At 43.4% G+C, this 18,451-nt stretch overlaps 1 protein-coding gene across 14 annotated transcripts in view; it reads left to right on the top strand.

The window, feature by feature from the left end:
- The window catches only part of LYPD6B (LY6/PLAUR domain containing 6B), a 131,595-nt gene that overhangs the window by 59,744 nt on the left and 53,400 nt on the right, over positions 1-18,451 (top strand). For 5 of the 14 annotated variants that reach the window (XM_090045792.1, XM_090045781.1, XM_090045780.1 and 2 more), the window contains one exon: positions 4,250-4,304. The exons of 8 other annotated variants lie outside the window; for them this stretch is intronic. The gene's annotated coding sequence lies outside the window, so the exon portion shown is untranslated. Of the gene's footprint in view, positions 1-4,249; positions 4,305-4,505; positions 4,526-18,451 lie in introns of those variants that run through there. One more of the 14 variants, XM_090045784.1, reaches the window with a different exon arrangement.

The following is an 18,451-nucleotide window of genomic DNA, read 5'->3' as shown; positions in this document are numbered from 1 at the left end:
AGTTTGCCTGGGGATGGGGGGCAGTGAGCCAGGCCTCACTGCCTCAGCTAGGGAGCAGCAGGTTGGGGCTAGCCATGCTCTCTGGAGCAGATAGTACAGCCCACCCCAGGGCTGACTGGGATGCTGGGGGACTCTGATATAACTTAAACCAGGAAGGGGTCTGAGACAGAAGTTTCATAAACTGGATTGACCTAAATTAGTAAAGTCTGATACTACATTCAACCGGGTTTATCTTAAACCAATTTCAGCCATTTTGAAACTGGTCTAATGTGCACTAAACTTCTGTTCTGTTACAGGTTTAAGTCAGTTTCTGATCACTTAAACTGATTTATGTGTAACTTCCGTCCCTAGCCATAGAATCTGCTTCTCAAGTTGGCACATAATTGCACCTATGCTGTTCCAGCCGTGGCCAATGTTGAGACTCCCAACAGATGGTTCTCAGCCTCGTTCAGTAGAATGCCCCCCTTGTTAGACTGGAGGAGCCCCTTGGAAAATGCCAGCTCTTAGCTTTCACTTGTTTCTTGACTTAACGGGAAAATAATACAGAAATTCTTCTGTTATGAAAACTCAGAAAGACCACAGAAACTTTGAATGTTTTTGACACCATATGTCCTATTGGAAATCCCTGGATTTATCTTGCAAGTCATGTATAGGTGTTTGCACACCTAATAGCACCAATTTTGTGCAACATCCTTAAAAGGATTTCATGGCATGCCATACTGCAGCACCCTACTTAAGAATTACTGGACTATTGGAAACTGGAGCTGTGGCTTTTCAGCCCATTCCATGTAGATGATACTGGGTTTTGTCTAGTGGCTTAAACATGAAAGCAGGATATCTGAGGAGGAATTCTTTTTATTTAATTTAAAAAACAAGTCAGCACAACAAGTTTCTTTTCTGCAAACTTAGTCATAGATTTCTCCATAAATAAAATATGAAATAGTGAGATTTTTGTTTGTACTGTTGATGATTTGAACTCTGCATATGATCATAACTCTTTGATGCTTGATAGTGCCAGGGTGAGTACTGTGTGTTTCTTGGCCCATTCAGCCCTATATAGGCAGTTAACAGTGATGACCCTTTTCCTGCTTCTGATGATAACTGTGACTTTGGGTACATGTAGATGTTACATTTAGATTGACCTAACTCTATCAATCTAAATGCCCATTCGCAGATGTTTGGGGAATTTAAATAGAGCCAGAAATGGTAGGCCTGTCCTAAGTTAGTTCACCTCAGTAGGTCAATACATGCATAACTTAGATCAGGAATGGGTCACCCTGACATAGTAACCATCTGCACGCATTTGGAGTGCAGCCCTGGGGTTAGGAAAGCCCAGCCACTCACCCCAGCTCTGAGGCTTTGCACTTGCTACCCTGAGCACCCTAATCAGGCTATTTTTAGCCTAGCAACACCCCCCATAGGCCCTCCAGTTCCCACTGATCCTGTGGACCCAGTAGCCCTCCTTCCCCCGATTTCACCTGATCTCCTTCCACCCCAAGTTACTTACATCCGGTTCCTCACATGGCTCCCAGCACGGGCAAATGTCTGTACATGCTGGCTGCTCCCAGTCTACAAATCATCACATGGCTTAAAGTAAGCCACGTGATTGTAGGCTGGGTATAGTGAATGTCTGTACATACTGTTTGGCTTGGCATTTGTTAAGGTCAGTTTTATTATTTTTATCTTACTGTCTAGATCTTAATGGTTCTATATAAGGATAGTGAAACCAGAGAGAAGAGCTTTAAAGGAGAGTGGCAGTGCATGGTGTAAAGTAAATGGTTTCTATGGAAATCTGCATGCTTGCTCAATCTATCCTGTTGACACTTCTAGTACACAATCTCTGCTTGTTTGGGCTTTGTGTATGATCTATGTGATGAAGCCCACTGAGATGGCTACAATGAACCTTTAAATTGGTTCTGTGAATGTTGTATGATGCATGTTGCTAGTGCAGGGGCTGACAATTATTTTGGGAAGAGGGCCACTTACTGAGTTTTGGCAAGCCATTGAGGGCCACATGACAGGCAGCCCAGGGCAGATAAATATTAATTTTCTAAATTTTTTAGGGGCCTCATGGGCTGGATACAATGGCTTGGCGGGCTGTATCTGGCCCTCGGGCCACATTTTGCCCACCCCTGGGCTAGTGGGATGCCTTAGTTCTATGGTGATGTAATCTGGGATGCCCTACAGAAATTCTTTAGCACACTGTTTCTCAACTGATTGAGAACTACTGAGGCAAGTTGAGGAAGCACAACACTAGCTCTTAACTGGGGTGCTATCAAATTCAAAATGTTGGAGAGGGGTGGTCAGACTTTAAGAAGGTTGCGAACCACTGCCCTAGCCGCACAGGCTTTGGGTAGGGAAAGTTGAGTGGCAGCCTCTCGTATATTCTCCTGCCCCTGTAGCAGTAAAGAATTCCGACAATGGGAGTTGTTGGTTTCTCCCTCTTCAGCTCTAGGCCCTATCCCAGGATGAGGAAAACTGATGATGACCACCTTCAGTCATTTTTGAGACCATCAAATGCACGTACTTATTTACATCAGACCCCATTGGGTAGCTGTTCCTGTTTTCTGAAACTTCAGACTGTGTAAATTCAAATGGGAAGTGTGAATTCAAATAGTGTCTGTCAGTCCAGGTTGGATAAATACCCTTTTTTTGCTGACTAAAGATTCTAATTTTAAGAGGGCATTTGGCAAGATTTCACGTTCCTCTGCAGTTTGCGCAAAGATATACAAGGAACCAGGTGACAGAGAAAAGACCCTTGTGTTTTAAGACCTTGGAGTGCCCCAAAGTGCTTTCCTTTAATAAGCGGGGCATACTCTGCATGTATTCACAAGGGAATTCCTATTGGGAAGAAGCAAGGAAGCTGGTGTGATTCTGTCAACAAATCAAGGGTTGCACATGACCTATCGCCTTTTAGTAAAGCAAAAGAACCAGAAAGCTTGAGAGATCTGAGCTCAGAACACAAGTGGGAGTGGAAATTAGCATCAGATCTTGGGGAGTCCCGGGAACAGAATACTTTAGGGCCCCTTTGATTTCCATCTTCTCTGAAAACTGCCAGCAGGGGGAAGAAGCAAGTAACAGAATAATCAGGGAAGCTATACACAATGGCAGCATGTGTAACAGCTGTATGCCAGCTTGCAGAAAAGTAATTCATGTTCTGCTTGCTTGGTGAACAAGTACTTGTATTGGTCTGGGTTTTCTTTTAATGAGCCCTGGATCCCTGCATAGAATAAAACCAAGAGAGTTTTCATGTGGATGGAAATCTGAAGCTATTTATAATTAATCAGGGATCATTTTTATCACTTTTTAAAAAACATTTTAATAAAGCCTCCTAATGAAATGTCACCCCTATGGCACATGCATCGTGATTCTTTAATCGTGGGGTGATGCCATCATGTAATTGTGGAAAGGAATAGAAATTACTTTTTTCCCCCTAAATTAAGGAAAAAATACTTTTTTTTCCTAAAGTAAAGAAACTGACCTAGAAAACGGCAACCTTTTTCAAGCCATGGGCAGGAACAATCCAGCTCCAGTTTGGTGTGGGCTGGGTAGCTTTGGCAGAACATGGGTGTGTGTGGGAGAGGAGGGCTTTCCCTGTGCCCCTGCTGGAGATATGCAGCACTGCGGCTGGGGAGCAGGGGGTCGTCGGTGCTCCTAGCTATGGGAATTCAGCAGGGCCCTTCATTGCAGTATACTCATGTGGCTGGGAGCACTGATGAGCTGACTGGGGCTCTGAGCCCTGGGTGCACTGGGCGCCTGGCTTGCTACTTGCCTGTGCAGGAGGAGCCCAACAGTAGGATGCAAGTAGGATTTGATCCCTTATTCCACAGCCATGTATCCTGCAATGCACATGTAGTTTGGCAGGAGGTATTATTGTTAGGATCATGGATCAGATCCCATTACGCCTTAAATGAATGTCAGCGGCCTTAGCTAATCGAAGGCAGCTGGTTCTGGAGGAAGCGTGTGTGGAACAGCGCAGTGTGCTGAGCTGCTTCATATTGTGAGACTGTGGTATAAGCATTTCTGAAGGGACTTGCCTATGTTCAGACAGGAAGTCTGTGGTGAAGCACTGATTTGAAGCCTGGTCTTTGAAGTCTCAGGCTAGTAATCACTCCACTGTTCTTTCTAAATAGGCCAGTGATTTAACCAGGGGCTTACAGGATCCTTGTAAGGGTATATAACAAATATACAGTTATTTGTGTGTGTAATACACAAAAATGTTTCTTTTCTGTATGTTCTTTGTCTCCAGAGTGTCTTATGGAAAGAGTACAGCAGTGGTACAACAGTCAATGCTCATGAGTAAGGTAAATTACTAGTCTTTCATTCCAGCACCTTTATCCCGTTGATTTTTTCCTAGCTCTAGTTATTACTTGTTTAGTCTGCTGTAAGTAAACTGTTCTCAATTCAGATTAGCAAATCCTTGAATTTATCTTATCACTTGTTATCTTTGATCAACTGACCAACCTTATCTGCAAGCAAATTGCCTTCACTCTCCAGATGAGGACCATTACAGCTTCATTTTAAGGTAAGGGCTGAGGCTATAATAGAACAGCATCGTGTTCTTCAGCTGGGCTACCATAATTTCAGTACATTAACTTCTGACCCCATTCTGGGACAATGGTAGCAACAATCAGAGGATGAAAAATGCTTATCTGTCCATGGCTTTTAAAGTGTTTGCATTATATGTAGATAACGAGAAACAGAATTCCTTGGGCTCTTGTAGCATACCTCTTTGCATTCGGTCAGAAGTTGCTGTGTCAGAATGTATGAATACTGAACTTACACTATTTAAACATATTTCATAACTTGTATACAGAAGTATACAAATTGCTGTGTAGGGCATCACATACATGTATGGACCACATATCTATATATGTATATAGCTACTACGTTCTTTTTTTTCATTGAAAAAAACTTTGTCCCCAATGAAAGTACTATGTACTTTGCTTTTGTATCACTTAGCTGGCTGTTCAGCTTTGATGGGACCTTAAAAATGAGCAGTAGTGTTTCTGAGTTAGAGCTTTTAAGAATTTGTTTCTCTTGCTGAGCTGTCAGAGCCAGAGTTTTAATCTTTAGGGGCTATGTCCTATTTTTTCTCCTGCTTTCATGTGGAAAGTGGAAGGGATATTTAGTTGTGTGGGCCGATGTTTAATTTATTATGGGGAAGTACCTGTTTGTTTTCTCTTCTTCTTAAAACTTGGTCAGTACTAGGGAACAGTATAAGAGTATTGCATGGACATGCAGGGAGAAAATTAAGAAGGCCAAGGCATAGTTTGAAATGCAGCTGGCAAACAACATGAAAGGCAGTAAAAAGGGATTCTGTTATGTCAAAAGTAAGAGGGAGACCAGAAATTCCCCAGATCCCTTATGGAACACAGAAGGTGATCTAGTCACGATGATACAGAAATCCTGAAGTACTTAATGCCTTTTTTATTTTGTTTTTTACAAAGAGGGGCATCTACCAGCTGATGAGTGCACTTAACTGTAGAGAGAGAGAGCGGAGACAGACAGTCTATAGTAACGGCAGCTCAGGTTAGGGATTACTTAGAGAAGCTAGAAACTTTCAAGTCAGCAGGGCTGGATTGGATGCACCCAAGGGTACTGAAGCAATTGGCTGAGGTAATTTTGGAGCCATTGTCTATCCTTTTTGACAACTCATGGAGGTCAGGCAAGGTCCTAGATGACTGGAAAAGGGCAAATATAGGGCACTTAGACATGAGTGTAGAGGCTACTCTGATGCGCTGGAATTCCAGCATGTTGGAGCACATTCGATTAATCCAGTCTGTTGGAGCATGGCAATTACAGAGCTCCCACAACCTTCTGCGTCTTGTATATCAGTGTCCCTGTGTTTAAAAATGGTGACGGGGCACTTGAAATAAAGCTCGTTCAACAAGCTTTATTTCAAGTGCCTCTGTCACCATTTCTAAGCACGGGGATGCCGATACATGACACAGCAGCACTTTAATTAGAATGGCTCTTGAAGCCACTTTAATTAAAGCGCTACTCCCCTCCCCTCTCCCGGAGCATGTGTAAAAGTTCCCATAGTGCCCATCTTTAAGAATGGAAAGAAGAATAATTCCGAGAACTACAGACCAGTTAGCCTGACCTCTATATTTGGAAGGATCATGGAGCAGGACTTTAGCAATGCTTTTTATGCTGTCTCCTATGATATCCTCATTAAAAAGCTAAGGAAATTCAGACTAGAGGAAAATACTGGCAGGTAGAGACATAACTGGTTGGATCATTGTAGTCAGTGAGTAGTCCTCACTGGCTCACTATCCAGTTGGGAGGAGGTATTAAGTGGAGTTTTCCAGGGGTCTGTTCTGGGTTCAGTATTGTTCAGCATCTTCTTTAATTATTTGGATGATGGGGTTGAGTGCACACTTAGAAAATTTTCAGATGACACCAAATTGAATAGAATTGCAAACACTCTGGAGGGCAGGGCTAGGATCCAGAATGACTTGGAGACACTGGAGAAATGATGGTCTACAATTAACCACATGATATTCAACAAGGATCAGCTGGACTAACCACAAGTACAGATACAGACTGGGGAATAATGGTTGGTGTACTGCAGAGAAGGGCCTAGGTGTTATGGTGGACCGGAAGCTGAATATGAGCCAACAGTGTGGTCTCGTTGCAAAAAAAGCCAACAACTTTTCGGGTTGTATTAACAGGAGTGTCACTTGCAAATCTATTCAGCCCTGGTGAGGCCTCATCTGGAGTACTGTGTTTAGTTTTGGGCTCCATACTTCAAAGAAGATGTCAACTGTTTGGAAAGAGTCCAGTGCAGGTTAGCAGAAATGATTAGAGGTCTGGGAGGCAAGACTTATGAGGAAAGGCTGAAAGGACTTGGGGTATTTAGCCTGGAGAAGAGAAGACTGAGGGGGGATTTGATAATAGTCTTGAAATACCTGAAAGGATGGTGATGGCCTTTTCTTTGTGGCTATAGTGGACAGGACTAGGAGCAATGGCACTAAGTCACAGCAGGACTGGAGATTAGGAGAAACTGTTTGACTATGAGAGTGGTCAAGCATTTGAACCAGAGTACTTAGCGAAGTTGTGGAATCTCTGTGCTTGGAAACTTGCAAAAGCAGGTCAGACAGACACATGGCTGAGATGGTTTAATCAGGGATAATCCTGCCTTGAGCAGGGGGCTAGGCTAGATGACCTTGTAAGGTCCCTTCCAGCCCTACTTTCCTATGATTCCTATGAAAAGTAGTTTATTCGTCTAATATATTTTTGGGTAGTTGGGTACAGTTTATACAGTATATCACATAAATTAATTTAAAAGCACTAAGGAAATAGCTTATGAGGAGGCATAATGCAGTTGTGGCCACTAGATATTCTTATCACAAAGGGTGCAGGTTTATGGATTAGGAAAAACTATGATGAATTGCTTGGCTGGTGCTTTTGTTTTGTGGATCACCTGGTGCATGTATGCGTGCAGATGTGCGTATGTATAACATTTATTACAACAAGTGTTTTGCTATCTGCATACTTGAGTACAAATTTTAAAATAAATCCAAGGGATTGCTTCCTTTCACTGATTTAGGGAAACAGTGCAAAACAAAGACCAAGCAGTTTCACTATATGGGCTGGAATTACAAGCCAAATGTGACCCTGGTGGTACTTTCCTAGACTTAAAACTGAAACATCAAAGAGGCAGTCCACATCAGTGTGTGAAATGTAGGAAGTGGCACATGTAATAACCAAGAATTAGCCTAGGGCTCTTAGGCATGTAAGTGGTAGCTGATCTCCTGTAGCCTTTTGTGCGAGGCAGCAGCCTTTCATGTGGCTGTGACTTAGGGGACTGAATTGTTTAAGGGACTGTGCACAGATTTTTTTTTCTCCTTGAATTTGCTCTTGATGCTCTTTTTAACTTAGAATGCCTTGCATTGCATCACTTTGATGATACTGAAGTGAGAGAGCTGAGATGCTTCTCACCCGCTAAATGAAACTTTTGCAGTGAGGAAAGCAGCCTGAGAAGATTCGTAGAGCTCCTCATTGCTGCTTGGGTAGCGGGTTCTTACATGGAGGAAAGGGGTTCTTTCTTCGCATTCCTCCACTTTACTCTGCTACCACTTCCATAATCCTGATTTCTGAGGACACGGGGAACAAGGGACCTAAGCTGGGTATTTGTGTGCTGGCATGTTTAGTAGTTTGCTGGCCAGCCTATATTGCTGATTTTTATATAAGCCTCCAATTTTATGCTGGTATTGTGAAGTTACCATTGCAAAGTCTATATTGTGAGCTCTTACTGTGAATTCAACTGTACCCTAGCTGCTGCCTTCAGTATGACATAACCGTGGGTCATGTTGTATTGCAATTAGAGTATCACATTGACAACTTTAAAGAAAAAAAATTAGTTATGAATCTGTGCATGTGTGTGTAAACAATAAGAAGCTCATATTTTAGAAGAGGAATTCTCTTCTATCAGGTTACATGTATGGCAGCTGTGAGGTTTCCTCTTCCAGCAGGTAGCAGTCAATGCTGGTGGCCAGGATGTGATCAACCTGTTTCATTCTTCTATGCACATCTTGTACTTCATAGGTTTGTCACATCAATCCTTTAGAGTGTTAAGCTGTTGTTTGAAAGCAGTGTCACCGCTGGTAATCTTTCCCTGATGTAAGATCTCTTGTACTTTATGATACAGGCTGTTGAAACATAAACCTGTGCAGAATGATTTAAAGCCAATCATTTTGAACAGTATAGTGCTACTCTGCAGGCTATCCAGTACTCTGCTATGCAGGGTGAATTTGGGCCCTAAGAGAAGTAAAAATATACAAGGTAAAGTAGCAGTACCAAGGACATTGCTTGTCCTAAATGACTGCATAGGTTGCAGCTGGGTTGGCTGGTGCCACTGGGGCAGAACTTTGTCCAATGTTACTCTTTTGGAGAAAGCCAGCCAAGGATGATTATAGGTAGGATTTGAGAGTGCAGCAGCAGCAGAGCAGAATGGGGGAGAGGATTCTTATTGTCCCTCTTTCTTGCATCAGCACTCAGTCCAGTTTCAGACAAAGGCCTTCTCCATTAGACACCACTTTCTTGGGTTTTGTGCCAAATCCATCCAACTCCCATATGTTTGGTCTGTTTTTTCTCTCCTAGCTTGCAGCTGCCTCTGCTTCATTTGCAATCTATGGGATGCCACTTTCAAACCTTCTTAGGCCATTTTACATATGCTTATTCTATGATGTGCCTATTGAACTGCCTCTTTTCTTTTATTGATTTATATCAGTTTTCAGCTCTTTGGTTGCCCGTTCCCCAACCTAAATACAATTATTATAGCAATTGTAATATAAGAATGTAAAATGTGTTTTGAGTTACTTTGCATGCTAAATTTGTTCTGACATTGCACATGTCATCCTGTTGGTAGTGTATATTAGCTTAGTTGATGGAAAGGCTTGAGAATATATCTTTGTATTCAGCAGACTGTGCTAAATGATAAGCATGTTCTTGCTCTTTGGGGTGGTGTTGATGTATTTTCAGCTGCATTTGAATCACTCAAGTCCATTCATGATAGATAAGTGGAGAAGAGAATTCCAGAAGGAAGGGTCTCTTATTTCAAAAGGTTGCTGAGCTTCTTTTTTCCCCCCTGTAATAAACTTAATTGCTTCCTATTCATTTGCATGGTAAGATGGAAGAGGGCTGCCTGCAGCCTGATGTGTAAATTAGTGCCACAAAATTCTTTAGTTTATATTTAAAGGTAAAAGGTATGTTTATTAATTTAGCCCATTTTTCACACTCTTGGCTACCTAAGCAGCTGTTACTAATTCTTACCCTCTAATAATTTTTACTGGTTAGGTTGATTTAGATTTTCTGTTCAGTTTTCCAGTCCCCCATCCCCCCCCACCTCTTTTGCTAATATATTTTTATGGACAGTAATAATTAAGAGCCTGTCAAAAAAATGTATATACCCCTCCCTGTTTTTAAGAATGAATACTGGAGCTTAACCATAAAAATGTGCCCCAGGCTGACACTTGATGTAGAAGATCTGAACTTGGGAATGTTTTATTGAGTGGTTTCATCTTATATTTACACACAGCTGCAAAATCATGCAGCAGATGGTGATGTTCACTCAGTTGTGTTAGTTTTTTCATGATCTACAGCAGTGCCATTTTGAAAACACCACTTTAGGATAAGACAGGAAACAGCAAGCTATCAAGCTGTATGTCTGATCATAGCTTAATTAGGGTGAGGCAAGCAAGGCACCTGCCCAGATCACGAACTAGGAGGGGGCTCTGGGATCCCCCATACTGGGAGTCTTTTCAGCAATGGGGGAAGATGCCCCGTGCTGCTTCTGCCTGGCCACAGGAGCTGTGCAGCACAGTGTGGCACAAAGATGCATATCTTGGGGATGAGTTGGGCAGGAGGAGTAGTGCTTCCCTGGGATTCTGGGAGTAGTCTCCCTCCTTCCCCCACCAGAAGCCTGTGCAGCAGTGTTGGAGGCCCTGCACTGCCCTTGCCCTGCACCTCACCAAATGGTGTATTGTGGAAGGGAGAGGAGCACCATTCTGGTTGTTGCACTCATGCCTGAGCCCACAGATACACTGGTTGGTGTGGCACTGAGCAAGGGGCAGCACAGAGGTTCCTTCACGGGTGCAAAACTCCCAGCAGGGGGGATTCTGGCAGTGCTCTGGTTTTTAAGTCTATCTGCCCTCCAAACTTCTACGGTACAGGATTGTGCTCCACACATTTTCCACAGGTATTTTATCTAATCTGCTCTCAGGCAGTGTTTCTATATAGGGCTGTACATCTTTTACTTTGCTCAGAAAAGCAGGTCTGTTTGCTTTTACTCGGGTGTCCACTGATATACCTTTTGCTGGTCCAAAGTTGGAGTCTAGATTGTAAATGTAAGATATGTCCTATGATGTTTTAAAGCGTGGTATGCAGCAGTTGGCTTTTGTTGCGACAGATCTGCCTACCAGCAAGTATCTGATGTGTGGATTTGGATTTGCCAGCTAGAGGTAAAAAGATCCATGACTTACTTCCTCAGCTCTATTTCCCCAAGCCACATGATTACTTTTGGTTTTCATGTTTAAAATTACTATAAATGTCTGATAGGCAGTTTAAATCTTTAAAAGTGGGGCCCCTAATTTCATTCTAAAGAAAGTTGGCTTTAATTTTTTGGAATATTAATTTTTGATAATTTAAAAAAAAACTTATTTCAGAGCGATCTAGTCTCTATGATAGCTTTACTTTTCAAAGTATATCTGAATTTGAATGCAGTCTTTAGGGCTAGGAATAGAAGTTGTACATAAACTGGTTTAAGTGATCAGAAACTGGTTTAAATCTGTAACAGAATGGAAGTTCAGTGCATATAAACCAGTTTTAAAATGGCTGAAACTGGTTTAAGATAAACCTGGTTGAATGTAGTATCAGACTTGACCGATTTGGGTCAAACCGGCTTATGAAACTTCTGCCCCAGACCTCTTCTTTGTTTAAGTTAAATCAGAGTCCTCCAGCATCCCGACATGCTTTCCAGCCCTGGGCTGGACTGTGCTGTCTGCTTCAGACTGTGCTGGACTTGTCTCTGCTGTCTGGTTGCAGAGGGAATGGAGGGGGACAGAGGCAGGGCTGGAAGGGCTACCCACTTAAAGTAGAGTACTTTGCTTTTGAAAATGCTGAACAGAAATTTCAAGGGTTTAGTTATCATGACAAGTGTCATAGCTGCTAGGGAATGAATACGTTGTGCCAAAGATCTTGTACAATTAGAAAGTTCCCATTGGGTACAAACTGTTCAGGAAGGACAGGCAGGGGTAAAGAGGAGGTGGAGTCGCACTTTATGCAAGAGCCATGTAATTGCTCAGAGCTCCTGTATGGAACTGGAGATAGGCTTTTTCAGAGTTTCTGTGTTAAGGTTAGAGGGGAGAGCAGTAAGGGTGATGTGGCAGGGGTCTGCTATCGACCACCAGATCAGTAGGAAGTGGTGGGTAAGGCTTTTTTCAAACAGCTAGTGGAAGCTTCCTGATCACAGGCCCTGGTTCTCATGGGGGACTTCAATTACCCTGGCATCCACTGGGGAGGGCAATACAGCAGTGCACAGGCAATCCAGGAAGTTTCTGAAGATTACTGGGGACAACTTCCTGGTGCGAGTGCTGGAGCAGCCAACTAGGGGCCATGCTCTTCTTGACCTGCTGCTCACAAACGGGGTAGAATTAGTGGGGAATGTAGAAGTGAATGGCAACCTGGGCAGCAGTGATCATGAGACGATAGAGTTCGGGATCCTGAGGAAAGGAAGGAAGGAGAGCAGCAGAGTAAGGACCCCTGGCTTCAGAAAGGCAGACTTTGACTCACTCGGGGAACTCATGGGCAGGATGTACACCTTGCTGGGGTTGTTTGACCCTAGTACTCTTTCCTGCCATGGCAGGGGGTCGGACTAGATGATTTACTCGGGTCCCTTCCGACCCTAGAAACTATGAAACTACGGAAGCAGAAAGAAGAAGTTATGAGCAGCCCTGCAGAGCCCGGCTTCTGTGATGGTGGACTGCAAATCCCAGAGGCCTTGGGGGCAGCAGGAAGAGGAAGTGCTAGAGAGCTGTGCTCTAGTGCCCCCTGCCCTAGCTTGTGGCCTGAGCCACTGCTGGCCTGTGGCTGCATTTTCTGAATCAAAGGTAAATGTGTTGTTTCTCAATTTAATCTTTGCAGCTTAGACTAACCTGCAGAGACTGAATCGATTCAGCCTTGGGCTTTTTGACTGTCTGTACTTAGCCTAAGGCAGAGATTAAGAAATACAGACAGGAGCTCACGAGAAAATGTAAAAGCAGCTTGAGCTGCAGTACTAGATTGGTAGCACCCTGCACCTCTTACTTCTCAGGACAGTCTGCTTAACTTAGCCTATCATAACACATATGGCCATAATACTCTTTAAACAGCAGTAATAAGCTCCAAAAAGGAAAAAAAAAGAAAAGAAAACTGGGTTTCTGTTGTTCCATTCCTTTTTTCCTATAACTCCCACAAATCACCTAAAAATCTAATGGATGAACTGTCCTGCAGCAAGTAAATATCATATAAATATGTTGTTCTCTTCCAGCATTTCTTTAAAGTAGAGTTTTCAAGTCTTGTTTAAATGAAATACTGGATGTGCATAGTTCTTGATGTGAATAAGGAGTTCTGGGGTATGGTGTGGGGGAGGGTGATATATATATGTGACGGGCTAGCTGGCAGTGACCTAGCCCAGGGATTTTGAAAGGGCAAAAGATGATTGTAGGACTTGGGATTGCCTTTCCACACCAATCAGGCCACAGAGACACACCCTCTGTGTCCCCTGATTGGTCCCTTGGGTCACCTGGAGGGGGATAAAAGGGGCAGCGTGGCTGACTCAGGGAAGACCAGTGAAGGACCACAAGGAAGGAGCTTCACAGAGCTGAGCCAGCGGGGCAGGAGCAGTGCCCCAGAAGAGCCTGAAAGAGCAGGACCTACAGGCGGCAGTGGGACCCACAGCAGTGCGGCATGCGGCTGGCAGGAGAGGCTCCCCTGCTCCAGCAACGATCTGAGCAGCGACCTGAGAGGTTCCCAGCTCTGCTTCCAGCTCCTCCAATCAGAGGCCAGGCAGCTCGACATGAGGCCGGGGCTCCAGGAAGGTCAAGACCCCTAGCAGCCTGAAGTAGTACCACCACTGGTCGCTGTGTGCTGATGTTTCTGCCTACTATGTGGGAGATCTGAGTTCAAGTTCTAGCTGGGGTGGCTTGGGGTGAGTGAGCTAACAAGAAGCAAATCTTCTTGCAGTGGAAAGGGGCCATTGTGTTTTCTCCCCCTCCAGGTACCTAGGACCTGTATTTGCTCGTCATTTGACATTTTGTATTTTGTGCCTTTTTATATTTCACCAACCCGTATTGTTTGCTCTGCTGTTTGTGTTTTATATTTTGTTAACCCTGTCTTTTGTCAACGATTGTAAGTGTCTAACCTTTGCTGAATCCTGCCTCCTCGGGGCATTGTAGTGTCCCCTGTACCCTCTGATTTATGCCTGTTATGTTCCCAGTATTGTTCCCTCATTAAAAGGTATATGGTTAAGTCCCCATTGGTGGTCTGGTGCTGCTTTATAGGGGAGGAGAGTCCCTACACCTCCCACAGTGCTTGTGCACCTGCTTTGATCCCTTCACTTGGAGAGGGGGTACCTCTTGGAGTACCGCCTGGGTTACATATGCATGCACTCTCTCTCTCTCTCTTTCTCTCTCCCCACCTCTTTCTCTCATTCAGAGAGGAATAGGGGAACTTACAGTAGCTAGCATTATTCATGTCACTTTTTGGCCCCTTCCTGGGATTCTTAAAATCTCTTAGGAAATATTGCCTTATATTGAGTGTAAAGTTGTGCTTAAGGAGCTCAATATCTTTATTCTCATTTAAACCTTTTTAGACTACTATTACTACCCCTTTATGTCATTTATAACCCCCCTACATCTTTAGCAGTCATATTTTCCTCCTTTGCTATTATATACATAGGTATTATATTATAATACATATACACACAACATACTATATACATAGTTATATTAAACTACCTAGATATTTCTTTTAGCCTTGTTCCTCTTAAAAAAAGGAAAACAGAGCTGAAAGGAACTTCAGGAGGTCATCTAGTCCTATCCCATGCTTAAGACAGTAACATGCCTGTCTAAACCATGCCTGACTAAACCATTTGGGCAGCAGCTCTGCAGAAAAGGACCTGGGGGTTACAGTGGACGATAAGCTGAATATGAGCCAGCAGTGTGCCCTTGTTGCCAAGAAGGCTAACGACATACTGGGCTGCATTGGTAGGTGTGTTGCCAATAGATCCAGGGAAGAGATTTTTCCCCTCTATTCAGCACTGATGAGGCCACATCTGGAGTACTGTGTTCAGTTTTTGGGCCCCCCACTACAGAAAGGATGTGGGCAAATTGGAGAGAGTCCAGTGGAGGGCAGCCAAAATGGTGGGGAGTAGAGGTGCTCTGATACGTTGGTCCAATATTGGATTGGCACCGATATAAAGAAAATTTACTGTATTGGAAATCGGCCTGATATGGCCAATTAATGTGGCTGATAAATGCCCGAGCATCCACATAGGTGAGGAGTACAGCCTGGCAGCTTGAAGAGCTACATGCAGCAGGCAAGTCTGTTGTGGTGGAAGGGGAGGGGGGAGGGAAAGGGTGTGGGGGTGCAGATCAAGGCCCCTGTGGTGAGGAAGGAGTGGGGCTGGGGCAGGTGCTGCCTAGCCAAGGCAGGCCAGGACACAAAACAGAGCCATGCCTCGTCTGGGGGTGCAGGGGGGTCAGGGGTCGACTCCTGCTGCTGTGTGCACCCCAAACAGCAGGAACTAGACTTTTCTCAGTGGTAGCAGATGACAGAACAAGGAGCAAAGGTCTCAAGTTTCAGCAAGGGATGTTTAGGTTTAGATATTAGGAAGAATGTTCACACTGGGGGGTAGTAAAGCACTTGAACAGATTACTCAGAGAGGTGGTGGAAGCTCCATCTTCAGAAGTTGTCAAGACCTGGCTAGACAGTGTTTTGGCTGGGATGATCTAGTTTGGGGGATGGTCCTGCTTTGAGCAGGAAGTTGAACTAGATGACCTCCTGAGGTCCCTTCCATCCCTAGCTTTCTATGATCGTATCTCAGACAAACATTTGTCTAGCATGAATTTAAACTTCCGAAGAGGCAAATTCCACAACCTCTTCAGGCAATCTGTTCCAGCACTTAACCACTCTGAGTCAGAAAGTTCTTATAACTATCCAACATAAATTTCCCTTGTTGAAACGTAAGCCCATTACTTTTTCCCCTTCCCTTGCGGACATAGAGAACAATTTGTCACATCTGCTTCATAACAAATATTTTTGTATTTGAAACTTATCAAATCCTCATATTCACATTGCAGGCAACTATAACTCCCAGGTCCTTCTGCAATTAAGTCCAAACAGTGATTCCCCATTTTGTATTTGTGTATTTGACTCTGTCCCCATATTTTGAACTTATGCTTATTGACTTATCTGATATATTTCAGATCATTTTAAAATCAATTTATCGAAGCTATTTTGAATCCTTACCCTGTTCTCCAAAGTCCTCCTCTTGAAGCCACAGCAAGGAATATTGCCATTTACTCCCTCCCCTGTCCTCCTATCCACTGCGAAATTTCAATACTGAACACCTCCAGCCATATCCTGGATCAGGCTGGTGCACAGGATTGGCCCACAGCCAGATTCAGTGTGCCAGGTCCAGCACATGGTTCCAGATCCAGTAAACAATGACAGACATGGCATGCTGTCTTGGAGCTGGTATGCCAGATTACCCTGCCATGCAACCCCAGCAGCAGCAGCATGCTGGATTGGACCCTGCCACACAACCCCAGACTTTGGCCTCCAGCCCCAGCATGCTGGATCATAGCCCAATTATGCTGGGATGCTGGATTAGGTCCTCATACATAGCTCCAGTACCAGTGTGCTGGATTGGGCCCTGTCTTATGGTCCTGAGCCCCAGGGACCCCAGACCTTACTTCTACTTACCTATATTCCAAGTTAAGATTTATTTTTTCCTCCTTGGGCATTCCAAAAGTAGGGTGTGTATTATATTTGGGTGATTGTTATGTATGAGAACACATGGTAGTCCTTTTATCTAGCCTGTATTTTCTTGGCTTACTTATTAAGAACAAGTATTACCTTTCTAGTCTTTCAGTGATTTCTGTTGCTCTGCTCGGATTTCCTTCCAGTGCATCCAAAGCAAAAAGAAAAGAAATGTTCCCCTTTGCTTTGAAAGATCTGATACACTATAACATTACAAAGGAGAGATACATTATAAAGCCCATATGAGGAAATCCTGGCTGTTGCAATATGTCTTGAACTAATTTTACATGCTATTTCCAGCAAAAGCTCTCTCCTCAGCTGGAAGCAAAATTTAAACAGCTCCAGTTAACAAGCACATCTGTAAGTCATATCTCATATTTTGATCTTTTGCCATATATTTGAAAGTAATGAAACTAAATTTAAAGTTGACATGCATTTGTTCCTGTTAATTGCCTTAGGTCATATTTTACATTCCTCCTTCAGACAATTAGTCTTATATGCTTGAAGAACTCCCACTTTGGGAAACTCTTTAAATTTGGCAAATTTTGAGAGCCTAGCAGGATTTAGTCTGGCTAGGTTTAGATAACAAACGTATGAGAAAAGATGGGTTTTCCAGGTTTTGGGTCAGGAGTTCATTAGGCAGTGGTCTTCTTTTTGAACCTTCTCTGAATCTTTTGTGGTTGTAGGAGCACTTCCATGATGCAAATAAACACAAATCATATTTTTCCTGATGGTAATGTAAAATAGGAGTCCTAAATCCTTATTAATATTAACAGGATTAATTTAGGATTAATTATTAATCCTACATCCTTGTTAATATTAATTCTTGCCACATTCCAATTTATGGAACTAACTCCTGCCTAACTAAATTACCCACCGTTGAGGTTGGATGCAGTATCCAACATGTTGTTCAGAAGCAGAGAGGTACTTCAATGTAGACTGGGCAGAATTTTTTTTCCGTTTCACAAGAATTTTTCTGTAACATAAATTGCAATGAAGTAAACATTTTGAAAATCATGAAAACCAATCAAAACATTTTTCAACATTTTAATATTTTTCATACAATAAATTAGATTTAAAATAAAAAAAAGTTTGTTAAAATGGAAATGAAACTAAATTAAATGAAAATGGAATGAAAGAAGAGGACATTTCCAGAATCCCATTTTATTTCACCAAAATAAAAAAAATTTGCCGTAGCTACCATTTCCTTTGAATGGTTTGTGTTTCTGTGAATCAGAGTGTTCCAGTGAAAAATCTTTTGTTGAGAAATTCCTGGCCATATCTAATTCAGTCGTACTGGCATGAGAAGTGATTCATTATTTGGGATGGAAGCACTCACAGAGCTCCAAGATAAGAGGTGATATGTATTGAATCTACGTTCAAAATTCATTCTGACATAACTTCATCAATCAGTATGAATTTTTGTAAACATGGTTAAAATACAAACTGCATTATACTTGTGTATAGCAGGGTACTTTATGTGCCTGCCACTTGAAGAGGTCAGGCAACTTGCTAAGCCACTAGCAGGTGGGTGTCAGGGCTAATTGTGGACTCAACTGAGCTAGGGGCTGGCAGGTGAGGCTAGATCTGATCGAGGGAGTCACCTGATTGGAAGGGGGCTGGGTTTAGACATGGGATAAGCCCAGTCCCTGAGAGCAGGGCTGGCAGTAGCATCTTAGGAGCTGGTGAAGGAACATCACTCAGCAGGATGGGTGCTACTCCTGAATGCCAGCAAGGAGAAAGGCATCTGGAAGTTTGGGTAGGAATTAAGTGGATGGAGGAGGTTCCTGAGGACCCAGTGTGGGGTCCAGAGCCCTGAGAAGGGGGCTGAGTGCTGGGGGTCTGCTGAGGGGCCAGATGAGCCCCCAGAGAGGGGGCCTGAGTGCACAGGAGCCTAGGGAGAGACCAGGCAAGCCCTGGGAAA

This window comes from Crocodylus siamensis, chromosome 4 (genome assembly GCF_052110815.1).
Source record: "Crocodylus siamensis isolate JL-2025a chromosome 4, ASM5211081v1, whole genome shotgun sequence".
Lineage (NCBI taxonomy): Eukaryota > Metazoa > Chordata > Crocodylia > Crocodylidae > Crocodylus > Crocodylus siamensis.
The sequence above is the reverse complement of the archived record's forward strand: the minus strand, read 5'-3'. Positions and strand labels throughout refer to the sequence as shown.